General features: G+C 29.1%; 1 protein-coding gene across 2 annotated transcripts in view; it reads left to right on the top strand.

The window, feature by feature from the left end:
* Window positions 1-2,675: 2,675 nt before the first annotated feature.
* Window positions 2,676-23,575, top strand: part of LOC129907684 (snake venom 5'-nucleotidase) — a 35,911-nt gene continuing 15,011 nt past the window's right edge. Inside the window, exon 1 of one of the 2 annotated variants that reach the window (XM_055984006.1) lies at window positions 2,676-3,290. The gene's annotated coding sequence lies outside the window, so the exon portion shown is untranslated. The remainder of the gene's footprint in view (window positions 3,291-23,575) is intronic. The other variant, XM_055984008.1, reaches the window with a different exon arrangement.

The raw sequence follows: 23,575 nt of genomic DNA, 5'->3' as shown, positions 1-23,575 counted from the left end.
TAGCTATCTCAATGTTAAAAATAAGTTTATGATAAACTGCAACTAAAGCTGAAGTTTCATAATAATTTAAAAATTTGTTAATGTTGTTTCAACTATGTATCTAACTTATATTAAGACGGTTTCCACATTAATTTTAAAAGGAAATCTTTTTATATAAAGACATTATGCAGTGCACATACATATAATTAAGACGGAATGTTTTCATTTTTAATAGATATTTTTAAGGTGAAAATTCTAATTAAAAGGAAATGGAGTTCACTTTGAATTCGTGCATTTGAGCGGAAGTCCTATGATCACGTGAGAAGGTATTTTTTTAGTAAAATAGTATTGTTTGAAAGTGTTACCGAAACACCGCTTGTGAATAAAATCCAATGTAAGTGACATTCGATCAAAGTGTTGCAGTTTGTACATATAATAACCAAGCACCAAAAAATTGTATTCAAATTTCAAATATCAAAGGCCCAGGGGTCGAACTACGTCATACGTACGTTAACGTATTGACGCTTTATGTCTCTATCATTTTCTTCTGATTTAATAGAGAGGGCAATAGTCAAATCGCTAACAAACGTATGCCGTGGTTCGACCCCAGGTTTTATTACTATCTTGATTTAGTTTCTTTCCTGGACTTTATTATATTAAGAACTGTTTTAAAAATATTAAACACTTTCTAAATGGTCTTTACAAAGTATCCTAAAATTTAATTCCAATAAATTTAAGTGTCTCGTTATATCTAATAATAAATTTTTAATCTTTTCCTACTTTAAAATCATATTTATAATTCAATAGTAGTGCCACCACTGTAGTACTTTTCCCTTTACTTAAAAGAAGGGAGCAACTCTTTCGTCTTTAACTCAATTTTATTAATCTTTTCAAAAGCTTTCTAGTGCGCAATTCTTCAAGTAAGCTTATATTCTCTTCTTATTGAAATACCACTACTTTAAACTTGTATAAGATATCCAATTCATATAGAAATTTAATGCTATCTCTTATTTACAACTAAAAAGAAACATCAAAAGAATCAACAATAAAATGAGCAAAAGACGCAAAGTTGTTTTAAGAGTACTAAAGTACGAATGATTCTCTCTGTTTCTATTGTACATGAATCGCAAACGCAAGGTGTTTTCATTCAAAGAAACTACTACTTCAGCAAAAACCAAAAATATATAATATGAATGTACTGAGGCAAATGAACAGTGTATAGCACAATCAAGTTCAATCATAACTGTTAATATTCTTATTCCAGATGTTCCATAAGCAATTTACCAATTAACAAATTTAAAAATTTCATATAAATTGAAAAGTGTCAGATTTTTGTCATGATACAATAACGATGACTTAATCAAACCATTAACAAACGGTTTTGAACTGCGAAAAGTTTTCATGGGCAGACAAAAAAGTTACGTATCTATTCAAATTGTTATTGTTTGTAACCACCAACACTACTCATGTGTGCCGCGTCGGAGTTCTGTACCTAAGTTTGTTGGGGGATGCGCACTTTAACTTCAGTAGTGGATTTGATTAGAATAATAAATAGCAAATATTTAGACCATACAATTGATCAATTCAATCAATATTTTTAAAGATGTTAATATAAATAGATCCATTTAATTGACCCGCAAACAATAAATACCTGTTTTATTTTTTTTTTTTTATTAATATGGGTCACTGTGGTGTATGCGTGATATTTAACAAAAAAAATTCGCCTTTTACCTTGTAGCTCAAATAACCAAATTGTGTTAAGCAATTTAACTTATTGGTTGCGTGTTAAAAAAAATTTCAAGGTTTAAATCAAAATCAATGGGTTTCCGTCTGTACGTTTATCTGTACGTATACACATTTTTACTGCCAAACATTTGTACGGATTTTCTCCAAATTTGGTTAAAATGATTTGTAAGGAATTTTGAAAGGTTTTTAAAGCATTTTTTTTAAACAAAATTCCGTCAGTTTTGTCGCCTATTCCAGTATGTTTTCCAAATTTTGCTTAAAGTTTATACATTTATTTACTTATTTATTTATAATGTATAAATAATGACTGTTGTTATAATCCTTAAAAACTCAAACAAGTCTGATTCAAATAACAAGAGAAAGTACGTGCGACCCAGTCGTGCATTTTATATATATCCTTTTTTACTATAAAACAACATTTAAAATATCAATAATGAGTACTTTAAAATTTAACAAAAATCGATTAAAATCTTAAAACTTCCAATTGTCGCTAACTACAAAGTTCGAAGTACCTACTACCTACTCCACAAAATTCTTGGTATCAATCCATCTAATAACGTTGTCAGCCGGAAATAATCACCAATTTTCAACCAACTACACATAAATACTTTTTATAAATTTGTAAAAAATTAATTTGATAACAAAATTTATTATTATTCATCGATGAGATAAGCTAACCGCACACCAATCATTTAGAGTCCAAAACTTATCATCTTTATGACGTAGTTGGAAGATACATATGAGATAAGAAATTTTTTATTTTTATTTTTAAATTTCTTAACTTACTCATACGACTCACGATTTATACTTTGGCCTATCTCTTTAGACTCATTTTCAGTTCAGACGGACCTGATATTATTTTTAAACATACTAAAAAAAACCTCGCATTCAACTGCGAAATTTTGCGGTATAACGAGGTCAGCTAAAGCATTCATGTCTCAGTACCATTTTAAAAGGCATACGGTTCTGAACAAGCTTACCCAGATACGTTCAACTTTAATATCCGACTTTCAACGCACGTGCGCGCGATTACACATATATACAACGGCTACTCTGGAGAACAAAACTTTACTCTTTTAAAGCCACCTGAAAATAAAAAAAAAAAGTATCTAATAGATATCCCTTCGTGTTGTATTGTATCTTTTAGGTAGTTGAATATTATGTTTCTCTTTTGAATTTCATGGATACAAAACAGTCTCTTCATGGTTTACATTCGATAAAATTCTATCTGTACATCCAGTATTCTCTAAGTACTCGTTTCGGTTGAATCAATAAAGATCCATTATAATATAGTCGCACAGTTGAGTGCGGTTCAACTTGAAGTACCAACTTCCTATACATATAATTTTCAATTTTTGTGTGTTGAAGTGAAAAAATTCAAAAATTGGAAAAAAGTGCAAGAAAATATTTAAACAAAAAAGCTAAAAATATAGTCCTGTGAAGTTTTGTGAAAAAAGTTCTGTTTTCTTCAAGTTCACACATCCTTTTTCCATCACCATATCAACGAACTTCATTGATTAAACTTTATAATCCATCTACAAGGTTCTACTAAAAAAGAAAAAAAGGTAAAAAAAAAGTTTAAATCAGATGTTCAAAAAGGTATCTGAATGTTGTTTTTGTGTAGGTACCTATAATAGTCATAAGGATTCTTATATTCGCATGAAGCTTTATCAAAAAAAAAAATCAAAAATAACAAAAAAAACCTTTACAGCTTTTACTAATGTTTATTTTTCTTTTTTTTTATGACAACACCTTGAATTTCAAATCCAAAATCACATCACACACTTCCCTGTTTGAATTTCACATATCACAAACTCTCTCACAACTCTCGCACAAAAAAGGGTAAAACAGGTTTTTGAAAATTTTGTTTGTGAATAAAGTCGGATTGGTAGGTACATTTTTCAGATTCATTTGGGAATAGATAGAGAGATATAGAATCTCATGGAAATTTTTTTTTAGAGGGCATTCGACTCAAATTCAAGGTCAAGTACACAACGCAGAAGTTGTGATAGTGTAACTTTTCCACAGTTAGACTTAGATAGAACACAGAAAGATAGGTCGTGAAACAAAAAGTGGGATTAGTTAGAAGACATTGCGACAAACCCTCCTTTTTATATCGAAGCCAAAAAGTATCTTGCAGATAGTTTTTTAAAAAGTTTCATCTCTCTTTTTGTACTTGTCTTGAAGCGAAACCCCGCTATCAATGTCAAGTTGAAATTATGTTGGAGATAAATTATTTAAATTGTCTTTGGTTAGTTACATTTATTCGTTCTTTTGTCGGAATGTGTATCCTAACAGACCTTAGGTTAGATACAAGTTCAAAGAAAAAAAAAATAGAAAAAAAAAAGAATTGAAAAGACTGGAGTTCATTAAGTCAAGAATCTTTAAGATACTACCTTTATCACTATCAAACAACCTTTTGCACATATGAATCTTAATAAATTAGATACAAATTTTCCAGGTGAATTAGTACCTACCGACGCAAAGTCATTGATTATTTAATGTAATTACCTTTTTTGCACTAGCGTTGGTACATTTTTACTTCGTTTTTCCTTATTTTTCTTGGCACAATGATGGACGGTTCTCTCCGCAATATTGTTGCCTGTTCTCGTTGTTGTTGTTGTTAGTATTTTCAAGATGCCATCATAGCAGTGTTAAAGGATGATGCAAAAAAAAAAAAAAGACACTTTGTTTACTTCATTATTTCAAATTAATGAAATTTCTTTCTACTTTTCATTCTTTCTTTCATTCTTTGGTTTGTTGATAATGAATAATTTAATGAAAATTGATGTTAGGGGGCGTTTTATTTTTCCTCAGAAAAACAATTCAGTTTAAAGTGAATTGATTCAAGGGAAAATAAAATAATACATAACCCTTTTGGCGAATAGAAGGAATTCTAAAGTTACAACTTGAAATAATTGAAAAATTTTTAATTAAACTCACAAATGCAAAACTTGTAGAATAGAAATCTATCAAATTTCATGGTGTTAGTTAACTTATTTCCAGAGAAAATTTCATAATAATTCCAATTTTTAATTGGGTTTTTAATATTTTTTTTTTCTCACAATTATGAGTTCTTAAAATTGGTCCTTATACCTTACTTATAACTGACAAGGAACCAATTTTTAAGTGGATAATGAACCTAGAGTGTTGAATATTTTTTTTTATTTCAATTTATAAAAAAAAAATATTGATTTTAATTAAACGAACACCAATAATGTTTTTAATAATGAGTTTTAAAAACAGAAATAACAAAGGGAATAAATAGGCCACTTATTTGACAAAGACAAATTCTGTGCGTTTATTTTAGCCCTTTTAAATTGTTTAATATTTCTTTTTTAAGTCTTGTGTAGGAGGGTAAATCTGTTGACATTTAACTTGCAATAAAGGAAAAAATCGAGATAACAATCACACATAAAATTTCGATGATAGAGAATTATGAAAAAAGTAGATCTCGGAATTCAGTCTGTCAAGTCTGGAAAAATCTCGACTTTTAATATATAGATATACAGGGTGTCCCACAGTCACTGCCCTAAATGAAAGCCAAGGATTCCTGAGGTCATTTTAAGTCGAAAAACTTAAGAGGTAATTTTCTCGTTTTAGTCCCGTTTTCGAATTACCACGGTTTTTATGATTTTTGCTCTCTTGTCCTTTAGCTGGCCTTATCTTTGCCAAACTACGTTTTATTGGAAAGATTTTTTTTTTAAACCAATCAAGAATTTATTACAGTTTTAGTTTGTCTCAAAACATTTTTTTCTACGGGCAACCGTTTCTTCACAATTTTGCATCAAACACAATTTTCTTCGTTTTTTAAGTTGTTTTTTACACTTTCATATCATTTTAGTCAAAAAAACACGTTAATGAGTATTACTTTTTTGTGCCTTTTTATTAAAGCCCAGTTTATTTTCATAAAGAAAATAAGTTTTATTTCATAAAAAAGGATACTGAAAGTAATTTTTAAAAAATAAACAAACTGAGTGAATCAAAAAAAAAATAATTTTTAAATAAAAAATTAATTTAATTGAATTAAAAACTTTTTCTGAGCTATTGTGGTTAAGAAAAGAACGAATAGATAAGTTTTTAAAAAAATTAAATAAAATCTGAAATCAAACTACCTCCAAAACAAGTATGCAGTTTTGAGTGATATATTAATGCATTTTTAGAAAAAAAATTTTCAAAATCGTTAGAGCCGTTTTTTAAAAAACTGATTTTTTATAAATAATTTTTTGGAAAAAAAGTTTTAAAATAAAATTGGTATGCCATTTTGTAGAAATCACTAATCAACATCTAAAACCAAAATTTCAAATAATTCAATTCGAAAATTTGATTTTTCAAAAAAAAAAAATTTCAAATTTTTTTTTTAAATCCAAAAATTATTTTTTTCGAAATTTTATTTTTGGCTTATATTAAAATTATATAAATAAATTATTCACAAAAAGTTTCGTTGAAATCGAATAAGGGAAACCTACACTATCTCCAAAAAAAAAAATCTCAATCGGATAAAATCTCCAGAAAATTTTTGACCCCATGGACAAAATCTCCATGGGGAAAGGGATCCAATAAATAATTTTTTCTCCCATTTTCTCCAAATCCCCAAAAATCTCCAAATAGCAAAAACAAAAACGTAATAGAATGAATAGAATGATAAAAAAACACTGTAAGGCAAAGTAAAATCAGGTCTAAACACGACAATTTTGAAATCATAAAGGTTCCTCTTTTAAAACGGAACACAAAAAATAAATTATGTAAACAACCGTCACATGAACCTTCGTTGTTGGAACTACCATTCGTGTGCCTTAACAATGATTCTAAAATACTGGAAGGATACAGCAAGTTGAACTAAGCATAATCTTTTGAGGCAAGTTATCACAGCTTACAATTAAATATATGAGTAAAAATAGGTCTTTCCAAAATGAAGATGCGCAAGTTGTGTATCAAGCAATCAAATCGCGCGCGCGATTTGATTGCTTGATACACAACTTGCGCATCTGAAATTTTGGGATTTTCGCTTGGAGATTTTTTTTTTGGAGATTTTTTCCTGGAGATTTTGTCTATACCCAGGTCTGTCTTGGGGATTTTGGCTTTGGGGATTTTCCCTTTGGGATTATGGGTTTTGGTCATTCATCACCAACCCATCGAATAATCAGTTTCAGAGGTAATCGGATTAAAAAAAAAAACGGTTCTATGGCAGGTACCGCTAATAATGATTTAAAAAAAAAAAATCATTAAAAGATAGACTTTTCTCAAAACTTACATTTGAATTTTTTAAACAAAATCGTTGGAGCCGTTTTTGAGCAATTTTTACTTTACTAAAATCGGTATATGACAACCCTACTAACAATTTTGCTTCTATAATGGTTTACAGAAGCAACAATTGCATCTGTAAAGCTTTATAGAACCAAAATTGTTTGTCGGGAAGTACCGTTATTTTTGGTCCAAAAAAATTAATAAATGCTAGATACCAAATTTGAAGTCAATCGGTCCATCCGTTTAGGCTGTAGCTCTTTATACAGACAGACAGACTGACAGACGGACTTCCGGGACCCACTTTTTTGGCATTCCCTACCATCGTAATATCATGGAAAATGTTATCTCATTTTTTTTGTACAAATGCATAACTTGATGATGTTTGTCCAGTGAAGCTCAAGTTAACAGACTGATAATTTGTTTTCGATACTGCCAGAGTTACCAGAACATTTCTCTTAATTTGTTATTCAATAGTTCACATTAATTTTTCCAAGCGGTTTCCACCAGAGATACCCAAAGGAGATGGGAAACTTTCGTACGTTTTACCCCCCAAAACCCATTTGTTTATTTCGTGTTGTTGTAATCTCTTTTGTATTCGTGAATAAATGTGAAAAACACACATAGTGTAGCCACGGTTCTTTTACGCACACCTAAGCAAAAATGTACGATTTTTCACGCATACTTAGCCAAAAATGTATATTTTTTCACGCATACTTATCCAAAAATGTCTAAAGCAGCTTGTAGGCAAACCCGTATGACGTCAGAAGTTTCTCATCTCTTTTGGGTATCTCTGGTTTCCACTCCGAGTTATTTTGCCTCATTCGCAAATAGAACTGGAGTTGTATTAATAAATTCAAACCATCTTTCGGTTTTCGTGTACGTGAAGTCCACGTGAAAGTTCTAATTTAGATTCGTTAAGCTCTATGTGTTTATGATAAATTCATTGACATTATTTAGACAATTTTGTAATTTAATGTTCGCTTTTTTTATTTTTTTTGCCTACTACGAGTATTGCTGTAGCCACATGACACAATTGTGTTTTGTTTTCTGTTTGAGGGATATCACACAAACAAAATGTACAATTGGGCCTAGAACTCTACCTTGTGGTACACAAGCCACTCTAGATGTGCTCTGATAACTAATAACCTTTAAACAAAAAAATTCTATAAACCGTATTTCATAGGTACATTACTCAAACTTCAATTACATTTTCTGGAAAACTATAATTTCTGACTTAACCCTTAGTACCTGGTGGCATAAAAATTATTCTCTTTATAAAATTTCTCTTTTAAGTTGATTGTGTTTTTTAAAGCATCTGTCAAAAATGTTCTTAATTTCATTCAGACTTAACTCAGAAAACTATTATGGTGATGATTTATGACTTCAAACTCTTTTTAAGTCAAAACGTCAAAGTTAAAGTTCAATTTCTTTATTTTCTAATGTTCTCCGCTCATGCTCAAAACAAACTTTCGACAGAATTGGTAAAATATAAAAAAAAAATTTTGAAAAAGGCCTTACGGGTGTAATTGATTAAGGGCCACTTTGTTCACAGTCGATTATCTTTTAATGAAGGATTATTCCATAGAAAAATCCTTGATTAAAAGATAATCGAGTGTGAACAAACCGGCCCTAAGTTTCCTAAGGAAAATTTATGTAAATGAGTTTCGTGATATTATACCTACCTACTATGCATTTTTGGAAAGTTATTAAGCTTACAATTATAAGTCAAACGTCTGAATTAATGACACACAAACTGGTTACTAAATCTATGGTTAAATTCAATTAAACAGCATCAACGATGTTTTTTAAGCGCTTACTCACTAACCAGATAATTTTTTTTAGTTCTTAGAATTGCTATTGATATTTTTTCATTTTTGTCCCCTAAAATAAAACAATTGAATAAATGTTTTATAAATCTAGGTATGTATGTAGGTACCTTTTTGGTGCTGTGAATAACTAATATTACAAACACATTTAACTGTAATTAAAATAAATACCATTGAATATTACCAACCCGAATTTCCACCGCAAATATATCAATCTCTGTAAAAATGAATTTGGATTCATTATTTATTTATTATCTTTAATTTTTGATTGATAAATTCAATAACTCAAGTTTCTGAATCTGATATGTTCATTCATTTTCCCAAAAATATCAACAAAACTTTTTCGCGATATTCCATAATTTTGTTGTCACACCAAAGATTCTAATTTTGTTTGACTCACATGTTTCATTAATTTCCGTCGAAGGAAATATAATCTTGATCTACCTGGGTATAATCAATTGATTTTCTGTATTCCCCTTTCGATTAAAAATTACATTTATATCCTAAAAATACCGACAGAAATTTTGAAATATTTAAAAATAAAAAAAAAAATTCCAGATAAATTGTTATTTTTGAAAATCCAAAAAATACCAAAAATATAATAATAACTGACAAAATGTTGGTATTTTTGGCAACAAATTTCAAATGTCACAACATCCTGAATAATTCAAATTTCTCAATTTAAACGCTGCGCTGCAAGGATTCCAAGAATTTTGTTATCCCCACAGCCAACATCGCGCCAGGATATAACACACATCATTAGATACAAAAATATTTTTTTTTTATATTCATTTGTGAGAGTGTAGGGTTTTGTCGGCAATGAAAATTTAATTTTTTTTTTTGAATATTTTATATTCATTAGGATTTGAATTTTTTCTGAGAAAAAAATCTCGTTATCAATATAAATTTTCTTCTTGTTTTAAAATTCTATGATACACAGAGTGGAGGAACTTATGAAAATAAATAAAATCAAATTCATCAAAGGAATAATATTTTCTTTTAGCCCAGGAAAAATAGATTTATTTTATTCAAGGAAAAAATTTGTAACAGGCTGATTTTTGGTATACAGCTTGGTGTAAGGGTATTTTACAATCTGTTAAAAGTCCTGAAGTTTCCTCTGTACGTTAGTCCAAATATAAAGGGTAATTTGATTAAAATAACAAATATAAAAATATCATGAAAAACATAGATACGAATTTGAAGTGTTATAATTTCTAAACGGTAAGTGATACAAGAAAACTTTGTATGACTTCTATTTGTAAAATAACGTCAGCTAAAATTTTGTGCAACATAATTTTTATCTAAAACCTACCGTTTTAAAAATAAAAACAATTGTGACCTTTGACCCCTTATAAGGGGACCAGCGGACAGAGGAAGCTTTAGGACTTTTCACAGATTGTAAAATACCCTTACAAAAACCTGTATACCAAAAATCAACCTGTTACAATTTTTTTCCTTGAAAAAATCTATTTTTCCTGGGCTTAAAGAAAATATTATTCCTTTGATGAATTTGATTTTATTTATTTTTCCGTACACCAAGCTGTTTACCAAAAATCAGCCTTTTACAAATATTTTCCTTTCTTTGACAAATTTTTTGTTTATTCTTACTGGACTATTTGGAATAATTGACTACTCAGAAATATGTTGCCATAAGTACATCTCATATTTCCTGTTTCAAGTGTAGGGTAAGTCGGGAGAATATGCCACACTTAACTATATTAAAAATAGTAAAAGCAAGTTTAGTTCAAGATTTTATTTTTATTTATTAAAATGTCATTTTATTTAATAGAAAAACCAATAAAAACATAACTTTAATTCGTTTAATTCATTTTAAATAAAGTTTTAAAAAAACCTTAAAAAGTGACATTTTACCACATGTGAGGGGTGGCCACTTCTGACGGGTGGATATACCGGCAGACATTTAGGCAGTTTGTCCTTTTTTAAGTTTAATCGCGTGAAACATCGGGTCCTTGTGCATCGATCTCTGGCATTTAGAGCATTAAATACACTCACATCTTGCACTTGCTCCGAATTTGTCGCAGAAGCACAGGTCACAAATTGGACAGAAGTTGTCTGTATCCTCTTCACCACTTGAGGAATCATAAATGCTGGTAGTGCTTCCTAGGAAGTGTCATTTTCACTTTCTTTTTCCTTTTTGTTCTGTTAGATAATTCTACTTTTTTTGTTGGTGTGCAACGTATGTGGCATTTTACCCCAAAACGTCCAAAAATATGAAAACATCCCTAAACAAAAATTAACGCCCCCGACTTACCCTATTATTATGTTGAGGAATTGCAAGTGCAATTATTGCTTTGCTGCATGATTGAAACAAATTTGTACTTCTTATTTATCCTTTGATTAGAACCATATCGATTTATTTATGATAAATTCATTGCTATTTTAACTAATAAATTGAGTCAAGTTCTTAGAATTGCTAAATTGATATTTCTAAGAAAAACCAGATTTTAACAAAATTTGATATATGGTATTCAAACCAAGTGGATTTGAACAAGAAATGCGTAAATAATAAATTGGAATAGCATATTTTCAAAGAAAGTTAAATACAAAAGTAAGAGAATGCGATCTTATTTCCTCATAAAAACCTAAACTTACATTTAGTTGGAATGAAATCGGCTTAGGTAATAGCTTCTTCAATTATAGTTTTATAGCTCTATTAGTTTCAGCTTAAGTTTTATTAGGTGCAGAACTTTTAATGAATCATCATTTTGTTCAAATAGGAGAAGAGAGAGCCCATAATATTATGAGTCTTGCAGTATAATTTAAGTCTACGATATAAACGAAATAATAACGATTATAGGTACACATAGAATTAAAAGTGTTTGTGTGCTTTTGTTGTTCCTTTCATAAAAAATGATGTAGGCTGACTTTGATTCAAGTGAGAATAATAAAATTCCAAAAAATGTAAACAAATCCATGTCATTTTATATACGTGTCTAGATGAGTACGAACTTATCCCACATAAATACTACCCACTCATATGATTATGTTGTTGACATGGTTTGATTGAAATGTTCCTATATAATACCATTGTAATAATATTAAAGGTTCAATAAGCCTTCAAAAATCTACCCACAAAAAGAAATTAATGAAAAATGCCTTTGGCATTTGTCAAATAGGTTGTTTTGTAAATTAAAAATTTATAAAAAAATTTTGGGTTTTAATGGAGAACCAAAATTATACATATTAACTTATATTGAATAGGGTTGTTACATTAAATTGGCCAAAATACTTTTTCATGTCTTATTAGAGCAGTGATTTTTGCAAAAAAAAATAAACTTTATTTATTTCATTTTTCTAGTTAATAAAGAATGGTTATAGTTTAATCTAGTTTGTGTTTAATAAATTAGCATAAAAAAAAAACTAAACAACAGCGTTACTTTACAACAAATTACAGTTCTATAGTTACAAATAATATTGTTAAGCTCTCTTTATAGCAATTTTAAAGAACAGTTATTTTATAACGTTAGTCTCCTATAAAGTTAAATCACAGAAGGATAAATGTCAATTAAATATTCTTAACAGTTTATTTCACTATGTTACCAATAACTAACTTATAAACTTTAACTTTCCTAAAAACGGAGGAAAATAAGCAAATAAAAAATAATTCTAACTAGGTTTAAAAGCTTCAACTTTTTAAGTAATGAGAAACCCAAAAAATATCAGAAATGTTAAAAAAAAAAAAAAAAAATGGTGACAAAAAGTAACTCAGGGGTAATCCTAATCATAGTACCAGAGTATTAACTTATGTACATATCTACAAACAAATTGTGTTTTCATAAGGTTAAGACTACTAGACTACAAAACAAACACAGATTCATTCATTTCATAACAAAACTTAAATAAATGTACCTTCAAATTAACAAAATTGTTATTTGTTACCATATTATGGTAGGTTCTACTAAAAAAATCTTTCTTATTTCACCTAATATTGAAAAACTAAGTACGCCATCGTGTTCAGGATACTTGAATTAGTAGAAATGACAGCCCTCTGTCGGTGTTTTGAACAATCACAATGTAATGAATAAGCACAAAGTGCAAATAAAAAGTCTATGTACTATACCTGTTGACGAAATTTACTTAGAAAAGGCGCCAGAATTTATAGTTTTTTTTCAGAAAAAATGCAACAACAACTTTTAGGTAATTTTTAACTTAAAAAAAAAAACAATTTTTCAGTATCGATCAGCACCTTTTTTATATAAAATTCTGAAAATTCAACAGTATGATAATAATAGGAACCAAACTAGGGGATGTCCCGACCACTTTTTTGAAAATTTTATTTTTCCCATACAAGCGTGGACCACCTTAGTACTCACACACATAAAAACCTCTTAAAAATATACTTTTTTTCTTCGTCGCATTGTATTTAAGAAAAAAAAAAAATAAAGCAAATAAGATACTGAACAAAATCTGGATAAGTATATTAACTTTACAAACCCAAATATCTCGGAAACACAATAACAAGCTAGGAAATTGAGCATATACAAACTTTTAATCAGTACTTTTTGACCCACAATACTAAAATATCATCAAATCTGACTAGAACCGCTTTTCCCATACTAGAGGTCCGGAGCTTTTTATATAGAATCTATAGTACTTTCTAAGCGACCAAATTGCACCGTCAAAATTGTAAGCCTACAAATGAACTCATTGAAATCGATTTAAGCACCCTCGCGACCACTCAGCTAACGAATAAAGTACTTCATGATAGTACTATATATTCTCTATTTGTACAACCGTCCGGAGTCTAAATCAAAACCAAATTTTTTTTTTGATGGTTTAAAGTTGTTATAAAAATAGCATACGAGATTATATTTATTTTATGTAGGTGTTAGTTTTTTGGAGATTAAGTAGATATATCTTTAGTTTTATTCGAAAATCCGTTACCATTCAACTCCTACGCTTAACCAATTAGAAAAAAAAAGCAATTACTTACGACCATTCTATAGAAAATCTCATTTTATGAAACCCATACAAAAACTATGTTCAGGTTCAAAGAACAAAATAATTTCATTTCAGATTTGTATAACTACTCGTACTTTTCATTTTATTATTATACTCCTTGGTGTGGTAACCCTACCACAATGCAACCACGACTAGTTTAGGAAAATAGAGTCCAAAAGCACATTCTACCACATTCTATGTTGCTTTTTATTCGGTTTCATAAAATAGAACACTATTATACGCTAAATAAATTAAATTAAGTGTTCTTTTTTTTTTTTGCACACTTAACTTTTCTTTCCAAGTGATATGGCTCTTGAGTGTAATCAACTTAATAAAATGTTTTTTTCTCACTCAAAAAAAAAGGGGTGGGGATTGAGGAGTTGATTAATATTTAACAATGTGACTGTTAGTAAAGTACGTATATGAAAATTTCATTTGGAAAGCTAATTTCATTTTATTGCTTAAATCGTGGGATCTTTTCCCACAAGTTAAATATTAATGCAAAATATTTATATGAATGAAATTTTATTATAAAAATGCTTGCAAAATTTGTTAATCATTACAAAATAGGACAACCATACGAGAAAATTTATTGAATTATTAAATATTAAGCTTGTAGGTGAACATTTAACATTGCCCATTTAGGTTTGGTATTTAATTTTAATTAAAAATAATTCTAAATGGAAAAAATAGTTAACAATTTTATATAAGGTGGGTTTATAAAGTGTGTACATAATTATTATTACAATGAATTAAATTTTCATGTGTCAATTCCAATTGTATGCAAAATAATTTGAAAGCAAAATGAAACCCTATCTAAGGATTGGTAACATTGCAATAGGATAAGGTAAAAGTCATTAATTTTTAAATAATTTTTGGAATAACTGTTTCCATTTTTTAAAACTTTCTTATTTTTTGTTTTATGATGTCCTTGTCACTGGAAATACCTAATGAGAATGTTTTATCCTGTTTCTTTCATGCAAAAGATCTTACCATTGAGTAAACTTAACTCAATAATACCCAACATTTTATGATCTAATATACAATAAATTCTAAAAGGGAAAAACTATTTTTCAACGAGTTAATGTATATTTTATTATAATGGTTTTATTAGTTTCAGTTGAAATTTACTAGTTTTATAATTGATTTCCCTGTTTCAGATAATTTTAAGTAAACTTCACCTACCGATTTAACAAGTTCGCCTGAGATTTTCTCTCATTTTTTAATGATATAATTATAAGAAAACGGATAAAACACACCTACAGACTCAACCCAAAATTAGTAAGCTGATTTCGTAGAAAAATCTCGTAAAGAAAAGATTATTCGTTGACGAAAATAGTTCTTAATAAGAGTATACAATAACTGTAAATGTACTACCATGGCATAAAATTTTGTGCAGTAGATATACAAAATAAAATAATAGTCGGTAAAACTCTATGAACAGTTTATACAAGTATGTACTCAATATACACAAAGCACATAAATGTCTTAATTGAGAACCCTGAAATCTGTACTCTCTGTATAAAAACTGTACTGTATGGTCTTAATGAGTTTTAAAGTACTTTTAATATGCTGAATATATAATTTAATCATGGGAGTTCTGCTTATACATATAACGTAGTTGACAAGATCATATGCCTGGATTTTGTCAGTAAATGAACACTACGATTTTTTTAACGCCCAAATGTGCACTTTTAGAGTATGAACAGAACACATACATAGTTTATTTTCTATATTTTAGCAAAAGTCAGCATACTGCGGAAAACTCCATTTGACTTTTGAACTTTAAACAAACAAGAAGAAAAGTGGAATTCAAGAGGAAGAGAGAGTTATTTTTAATGAAACGAATACATTATTGCGTTTTTATACAAAATAAGGGTTAAAATCAAACTTTGGTCTTTTCTGTCATGTAGGCATGGATTCCTTTTCCCTGTCAGTGTTATTAAAATTTGACAACCAAACTCACACCTCTATTCCCGCTGACAAAACGCATTGGTTTAGAAACGATAACGTCATGAATACTTATAAAAGAGGTATATCAATTCCCAAAAGGTATTACGGCAAGCACCAATATTTCTTAAATAAATAGGGTAGAGTTGCTAGTAGCCGGCCGGATTCTGTCTCATAAAATAAAGAAACGTCAAATATCAACATTTTCGAATAAGTCTTGAAATAAAATGAACTTTATTTATTAATTTTTCGGTATGGTTAAAAAAAAAAACTTAATAATGGTTCCCAAAAGTATTTTATTTATGTTTTTGTATAAAAAACCCCAATTCTCCTAAATCCGGCCTTTGTTTCCTATTTTCGGCCATTTCCGGCCACTGACTTTATACGGTCAAGCTAAAAAAATTTAATGTTTTTAATTTAAATTTTTGTGTTTTAAGAATTTAGAAACAATTTTGATTGTTAATAAGTTATAACATCAAATGATTTAAAATTGTGTTTATTTTTTTCCAGTTTTTAAACATTTATCAATAAAAGGGGGCCGAATACAGGAAACTCTTGAATTTCAAAGCTTTTTTTGTGTTCTATCTCCGGCCCCCCTTAAAATGACCAAAATTCACATCTTTTTCCTATTTAAAACCTATTTTATTTGAAGAACAATATATATTTAATAAGAAAAACAACATTTTAAAGCATTAGCTCTGAAATTGTTTCCACAAAACACTAATTACGATAGTAGGTTTCGGCAGTAAAATTACAAAAAAACCGTACCCAATTGGATCACTTCACAAAAAGTTATTTTTTCTAAAAAAAACTGAATAACAAGAATAATAAGAATATTGTAGTTTTAGGAGAGACATTTAAATGAACAGCATAAGAGCAAAAATGTGGAATAAATCCTACGAAATCACTAGTTATATCGGTTTTTCTGAAAGGTGGCCGGCTACTGGAGAGGGCCGGAATTAGGCAACTCTACCCTACAAAATATAAATTGCAAATTGGCCTTTAGCGAATTTTAAACCTTGCATGTAAAATTTTGAAGCACTACTTATGAACATTATTTAAAAAAATTAGAAAATGATCATGCAAAGTTAATTGGCTACACTATTGGGTGAGCGACAAAAAATTTATAATTTAAAAAGAATGTTACGCATACACCACAGTGATCCAAAATCGTTAATTTGTATGTATCATGGTAATGAATTTCAAAGCTTTTTCCAAAACTATAAACAAAAAAAAGCAACAAAAACAATAAAATTAATAAATCATTAAAAATTAAAACTAATATTTTTAAGCTTTAAGGTTCTTTAAAACCATCATAATGACCTCACTTTGTATACAAAACCTAAAGTTTCTATTATACAAAAACATAACGATTCTATTGTCTCTTTTGAACGTGTTGGTTATTATAATTTCACTTGTAACTCTTACACCCACCATTTTGATGACATTGACACTTCAACAAACTTTATGCTCTTCAATTTGAGGCAACAGCCCATGAATATGCACATCAATAGGCAAACATAATTTGTATACCGTCCCTCTCTATCTCAATTTTCTGTTATTTATTTTATCAAAACACTCAAAGTGTAACCATTTCACCTCTGGGCTCTGGTACTGAATTTACTTATAGGTCAAAATGTCAAAAACGATAATGTGGGTAGTTGTTAGATATCTATACTAACATGTCTCTTTATAGTTTATAGATGGGAATTTCAGCCTCAAGAGACCAATGTCATGATGATGATGATGGTGTTGAAAATGTCTTACAGGCTATTGTGTGGTTGGTTACTTTGAGGTATTTTTGATACTTGAAAGAAGCCACTTTAATATGGTTTTTATTTTTGATTATATTTTTTTCAGGTGTAGGTTAATACTCAAAGAAATTCAATAATTCATTGTAATAATTGCTATTTATAGAATATATAGGATATGAATGCGCAAAAAAAATCGTATTTCTCAAAAATAGATAAATCTAAAGGCTATAAAAGATCAAAAGTAATTGAACTTATTCCAAAGAGATGTTGCTATTATCTAAGGATAAAACTCATTTTATCCTTTTTACGGTGAATAGTTATTTACCTTCCTTGAGAAAGCATTCACAAGGAAAATTGAAAAAAAAAAATCCAAGAAGATTGCCGAGAATCAGGGACATAGTCGTTATTTTACTTAAAAGGGGAAATCAAATTACAGAGGAATAATTGTTTAAATGAATTACATAAATATTTCAAAAGTGCTCAATAAAAATTACTTCAGCTTCTGATGTGAGTGCTGCTGACTTTTATTGATTTATAAAAATAAAGACTTGTAAGTCTTGTAAGCATAGCTTGAAAAAGGACCGAAAATAATTTTTGTTACGCAGGAAACTTGATCCCTTTTTTGATACGTACCTGATACTTTTACATTTGAATTAACAAGAAGAATCGAATTTTGATTTATCCTTGCAAATTACGTGTAGGTTGTCCCATCTTGGTACACAAAATACAAAAAAAAAGGAATATCCTAATCATTTCCAATTAAATGAAATCGTTTGAATAGAAATTTGTAAAAGACACAAAAAGCATTGAACGTGAACTGTGCGTTCTATTTGTTTGATAGACTAATAGGTAAGACAACATTGTTGTCTGGATGTCGGCTGAAAATAAATTTGAATGTATTTTTATTACAAGAGTAAATATTGAATATTTTGTTGTTTTTTGTTCTTCTATATTGACACTGTACAATAATGATGTTTGAATTTGTATTTTTAGGTTATTTTGAAGTGGTATCTGACACTTACATAAATAGTAATAGGGACTAGATATTAGAAGAAATGAATGATAGGAGTAGGAGGATTGAATGAGGCTAATAACCTTAAGCTATGAATGGTTGATAGTGATACCTTTCATGCGAAAACATATACCTACTTTTTTTTAGATTAATTTGACTAATTTATGTTTCATAAAATTGGATACGGAAAAGTATGAGTTCTATAATTGAATTTTTGGTTTAAGAACTGAAATTCAAAGCAAAAATTACAAAATGATCATAGAAAGTAAATTTGCTTGGTTATTTGGTCAGCGATAAAAAAAAATTATTTTAAGTTAAAAAATTTGGTTACGCATACGTCACAGAGTGACCCAACATTATTTATTCTTTTCTGGTCATTTGAATTCCCTACTTAGAAACATAATGTGGGATTATAATTGGTTAAAAAGTAAATGAATCAAATTGGCACTTAGGAATTTTTTAAGCTTATGTCATTATTTTGGACTAATGAAAAAAGTTTTTAATATCTTTTTTGGAATTTGTATACAGATCTCAAAAAAATTTTAGTCATCGGTGAACATAATAATAGTGTACTGAATTTAAAATTTGAAGGTCTTTTGGTCATGGTAGTTGTAAGGCTACCAAGGTAAGACCCCTGAAGAATTCTAGAAATTTTGAGGAAAGACTGCAAAATCTTCTCCAATATACTTACCCCAATTAGGTGATGAAAAGAAAAAAATTCAAACAAATGACAATTCTGAGCAAAATCTTATTATGAACAGAGGTGAGTCAATTTCTTCTTCCGCTGAGTGGAGGACCTATAAAAAAGAAAAATTGCAAAAGTTCCTTAGCTGATGCAGTACCAAGGTTCACAAAAAATATCAACGTATGATTCTTGTATGCAAATTAGATACTAAGCTGAGGGTTTTTTGAACAAAATTTACGAGCCTCTCAAAACTCCACAAATTTTAAAATTCTGTCATAATGCGTACAGGTACACCTATTAAAACCAAAGAATACAAAATTTTGATAACACTTCTTGTAAGATATAAGTCATATAACATTTACATGATAAAAAAAATTTAAGTAGATACAAAGGTTACATCCTTGTAGTCAAACAGAAAGAAAAAAAAAACCCTTAAATAACAATGAATCTCAAAAGAGCTACAACTTTTTTATATTCTAAGAAACACACACGCCATTAAAAAAAAAAAGGGCAAACGCAAAGCAATTTGTGTGCGGTATCACACAAAATATAACTTTTTTACAACCTAACTTAAATTATCACTCCGATCTGGGTTTCGTTCTTGTGTTTCCACTCCAAAAGACAACAGCAACCCAATGCAGTTAAAATGCTTGAGACGCTGAAATAAAGCCATAAGCTCCATGCTCATGGCTATCTCTCATCTACCCACACATTTTCCTTTTCCTGGTCATCATGATTTATATTATATTTCCAGATACTTTTTTTAATCTGATAGTACTGAGACTGCATCTTTCGTTTGATGTATATCTCAGCTGTCCCTTTTTATTGAAAACTTAAATGGGCGAATGATTACATCAACCTACATAAGACTTTAACTTAAGGGAAGAATATCTATACACAAGTATAATGTATATAATACTATAAATATGTTACACCTGATTTATACACTTCATGACATGAATGTCTATATATTTTGTTTTTGGTGTAATCAGTGTCACTTTCACTGATAACTTTGTTTGAGCTTTAAAAGTCTTAACTTGTCAATCTATACGACAAACGATGTACAGTGGGTGGAAAAAGTTTTCATACAAATGTTTTTTTTCTCAAACTAATGGTGATGTTAGGCTACTCATGAGAAGATGATTAATTGTAGAAATAATACTAAAATCAACAAATGATCTTCTACTCGAGTAGATAGGAAAATGTAGTTGTTGTACTAGATTTCTACTAATAAGTAGTCTACCGCCTCCAAAGGATCACGGCTACTAATGGACATCGAATTGTGGAGCAAACTGTAAAATTCAACAAAGATTGCCAAATAGAATAAGATTGAACAAAAATTTGTTGCTGTATAATTGAAATGTAGTAGTGATTTGTACTAGATTTGTAAATTATTTCACATTTTCTGACATCATTTAGGTAGTTTAACGTCAATTGATTTATTTAAGAATTAAGAATTTAAGTAACATTGTAATGACAGCCTTTAAAAATAGAGTTTCCAATGTATAAAATGTTCGATAAAGATTTTGATGCACTGTATAGCTCAAAATCAGTTTGGAAAATAGAATAAACAGACTTTGTTATTGATTAACCGCCATGGCAAAGAAAATAAACATTAACGTGTTGGCCATCGTGTCCATCTGTCAAAGCAATGTTTTGTGTTTGTTTTGTTTTGCAATATATAGAGAAATTATTTTTAATTAAAATAATTTTATTTATCAAGTGGTAGGGCATTAAGAGAGGAATTGTTGGTTTATGAACAGTAAAATTCATAACTAGTGTAACATTATTTCTTTTTAAACTTGTTAAATAGAGTTTTTCATAATGGAAATAATTTAAAAATTTTGTATTATTTGTCAACCAAGGTTTATATTTTTATTATTTTTTTCCCCCAAAAGAACAATTGTTGGAAATTATGTATTAAAAGATCATTACCGAAATTCTGAGTTAGTGTAAGTTGGGCCATTATGCAGTGCCTTAATTCATATAATGAATCAAATCAGAAATGTTTACAATAATACTGAAAAACTAAAAAAATACTCTAATGAAGACTCTTTACGATTTGTAAAGTTTTTTGCACTGGTAACAACAAAATGTAGGTACATTTAGAAACAAAACACGTTTTTTGGCCCTTCAGATACAGCAAAACTTTTCAAATCAGAAGAATTTGATCGATGCATAAAACATGTGGTTGAAGTAAAACCCATGACTTCAAAATCAAAGAAACTTCAAAAATACTTCTTTTTCCGCATTTTCTCCATTTTTTTATAGCAAGAAAAAACATAAACTTGGATGAAAACTCAAATAGAATTTTTGAAATGACTGCAATTTCAAAAACACGTATTTTCCAAGTAAATGCAGATATTGGGATATAGAAAAACAAAATATGCTTTAAATATTAATTTCAACAAACCCTACACTTTTGCGGGTGAGAAGTAAATTTCAGTCGAGTGTAGCTAGTACAAATGTACACCTACACTTCTTTGTTTTTATCATCACATTCTTCTCAAAGAAAAACGCCCTTCAACCCAAAATTTTCGTTTAGACTCTTCCTTCATTCTTATTGCAAATAAAAACTTTTACACAAGTTATAGAAAGGTAACGTATTTGTATTCATTAGATGCATATTTTAACTTGTATAAAGTGGGAAGTTACTAAATTTACCATTTTTTATTCTTGGCTTTAGAAATACAGTAGTAGGACTCTGCTGTGTTCTTAAAATTTATTATTTTCTAACTTATTTTTATTCGTTTTCGTAACTATTCTTCTTATAACAAAAATCTATCAAATTGATGGTCGCTTCTGATTCAAAAATTCCTTACATTTCAGTCAAGTAGATCTAATTAACTTTACTATTCTAGCATTTTTCAATTGTCAAAAATAAAAAAAAAATCATGTGTGCAATTCACACGTGGTAGAAGTGAAACCTTGAAAAATCATAACTTTTTTGTCTTTTATCACCTTTGAATCCATTTTTGTTATGACAACTTATAATGAATTTTAAATCATCTGAAAGCTTATGTTTCAGTTCAAAATATTTATATGGCAACATCATACAACATCTACAAAAGGAGCTAGAATTTTTCAACCCAATCTGTTTTCATCAAAAAAGCAAAAAAATCAATCTTTTTTCTCTTCTAACACCATTAAATCCATTTTTTTTAAATGACACCAATAAAAAATCTGACAGCTTATTATTTCACCTTTTATAAGACGCTTCAATCGTATTTCTACGATGCGATGCCTGCAAAAAAAGTAAGAATTTCTCAAAGCCAACCATGTCGAAATTTCAAACTTAGATTACGGTACTTTCTACAATGGTGGCTGGTCATCGGCAACAGATCTCCACAGGTGTTTTGAGGTATTTTTCAATTTAAGATTGTGTAACTTGTAGAGCACGTACCGTTATGTGTTATAAATCTAATAAAAGGTTATGTTATCAGCATGCGTATTAAAGTTAAATCAAGTTTATATGTGCACTAGATCAAAAGATATAGGGTGTGTAGAAAAAGAACATCTTTTTACCGTTATCTCAGAATTTTGAATATGAAATTAATTGAAATTTTGTACATTTATAGTTTATTTAATTACCTATCTACAGTACAAATTTCATTTATCTATCTATTAAAACAAAAAAGTTATAACAAGTTGAAGTCGTGTCGCGTTTTCGTTTCATCTTGTTTCAAATCACTACGATACTAAAGAAGTTTTCACTTCAAAAAAAAAAACAAAATGTATTGTAGCGAGAAATAAAAATTTGAAAATGGTAACGGAGTTACGAATAACAGAGTTACGCGCGACAGAGTTACGGCCGTCAAAGTTACGCGAAACCGAAGTTACGAAAAACTAGAGTTACGAAATCTAAAGTTATGTTAAGCTATGACATGTGATTTTTGGGTTGGCAACAATTGCAACAACAGTTCACCACACCAAAATAACGTCTGTAAAAAAAAGGGATGGTTTGGTTATTATTTTAATATAAATAATAACAAAGTGGGTATTACAAAATACGCTATGAATAATTATATTAATTAATAGAAAAAAAATACGTATTTGCAATATTAGTTGGACAAATAAGAAGTTAAATTCAATTATGACCCCCAAACTTACATAAGTGTACTCATGTTTTTTTTCTATTTCAACGTTTTTGCGATCTTCTCACAAAAACAAAACCATATATGTATATCTATACCTATCCAATCAAAATTTTACGAGATTAAATAACACCCATTTTCGCTTTACTCATTTAGTTCTGACCAATGACAAAAATGTTAATCTCTTGTTTGTATTTCCATAATTCCATGTCGTTCCTCGCAATTGTTGCCAACCCAAAAATCACATGTCATAGCTTAACATAACTTAAGAATTCGTAGCTCTAGTTTTTCGTAACTTCGGTTTCGCGTAACTTTGACGC

The sequence above is a fragment of the Episyrphus balteatus genome, chromosome 1 (genome assembly GCF_945859705.1).
Source record: "Episyrphus balteatus chromosome 1, idEpiBalt1.1, whole genome shotgun sequence".
Taxonomy (NCBI): domain Eukaryota; kingdom Metazoa; phylum Arthropoda; class Insecta; order Diptera; family Syrphidae; genus Episyrphus; species Episyrphus balteatus.
Note: the sequence above shows the minus strand (reverse complement) of the source record. Positions and strands in the feature narration are given on the sequence as shown.